The sequence below is a fragment of the Chrysochloris asiatica genome, unplaced genomic scaffold (genome assembly GCF_000296735.1).
Source record: "Chrysochloris asiatica unplaced genomic scaffold, ChrAsi1.0 scaffold00024, whole genome shotgun sequence".
NCBI classification, from domain to species: domain Eukaryota; kingdom Metazoa; phylum Chordata; class Mammalia; order Afrosoricida; family Chrysochloridae; genus Chrysochloris; species Chrysochloris asiatica.
Genome location: NW_006408542.1, coordinates 24,581,734 through 24,583,341, shown reverse-complemented (window position 1 = coordinate 24,583,341; position 1,608 = coordinate 24,581,734).

Here is a 1,608-nt window from a genome sequence, read left to right as displayed (position 1 = left end):
AAAAAAAAAAAGGAGCTTAGGAGAGAGAAAGAGACTAGGTTGAACAGCTAGAAATTTTAAAATAAGAATATACCCATCAAGAAAATAGGGGAATTTCATGGAAAGGAGGGAAACTAACTTTAAATGAGCATGCTACCAGTAAGGATACTCTCTCTAAAATTTGTACAGACTGGATTTCTTAAGCGTTTGTTGGTATCTCAATTGGGAACCCTACAGAGGTTCCCTAAGAGTCAGATACCACTCAACAGCACTTAACAACAATAACAATCGTCCCAATTGCCCCTCACAGGCAACTACCATCCTGTTTTCAGACACTACAGATTCATTTGAATTTTTGTAAAAATAATTTTTATAATGCTATATAAAGATCACAAAATGTGTGATTTTTGTGTGTGTCTAGCTTCTTTCACTTGTACATTTTGAAAATTATCCATATTGTTGTGTTCATAAACAGTTCATGCCTTCTGTTTTCTATGTAGTATTCCACGATATGAATATTTACCATGGTTTATCCATTTAAAATTGTTGGACATTTCAATTGTTTCCAGCCTTTAGTTATTATAGAAAAATCAGCAACAAACATCTGTGTGCAAGTATTTATGTGGACATATACTCCTTTCTTTTGGGTAAGTACTCAGGGTAGAATGGCTAGTTTATATGCTAAGAGTACACTTTTTAAGAAATTGCCAAGGAATTTTCAGTAGTGGTTATGCTGATTATATTGTTGTTGCTGCTAAGTGCCACTGAGTCAGTTCGGATCCATATCAACTCTCTATAGGGTTTCCAAGGAGCAGCTGGTGAGTTTGAACCACTAACTTTACATTTCAAACCGACTTTGTAGTCCAGCACATTAACCCACAGCACCACACCAGGATTATACTGGTGTTTATATACCCACAGATATTTATGAGGGTTCTGGTTTCTCTACATCCTCACCAACGCTTCATATAATTTAGTCATTCAATAGATATGTAGTCATATCTCATTATGGACTTAATTTACTGCTAACTTCAAAGTTGGCAGTTCAAAACCACCAGTCAAGTTTTGGAAAGCCTACACAGAGTCGCTATGAATAGGAGCAAACTCGACAGCACTTAACAGTGATTTATGATGTTGAGAATCTTTTCATGTTTGTATTGGCCACTTGTGTATCTTCTTTAGTGAAGAATGTATTAAAATACTTTTCCTATTATTTAATTGAATTATTTGTTTTCTCATTACTAATTTTTTTTTTTTTAATGCTTTATTGTGAATTATGTGACAGTTAAATGGGAAGACATCATCTTCACATTGATCCCGTCGTACATCGCTTCCTTGCCATGGTAACAATCCCTTCCTTGCATCATCCATCAACCAAAGGGTATACCCTGCAAGCCTATCCCCCCGTCATCTGCATACAGCCCTTCTCCCTCTCCGGTGCCAAAGTCCCCAGCGGCTCCATCTCCCCATGTCATCGTCTCTGCCTCCATCCCTGGCATCACTACTTCTCTGGGTAGGGTTCCGTTCTCTGCTCTTCTCTCTTGATGTTCCCAGGTACCTCCACTCCTAGACTGCAAGGTTAATTACTCCCCTGTCTTTGCCCCAAAACGTCTACCTTTACATTTCCAG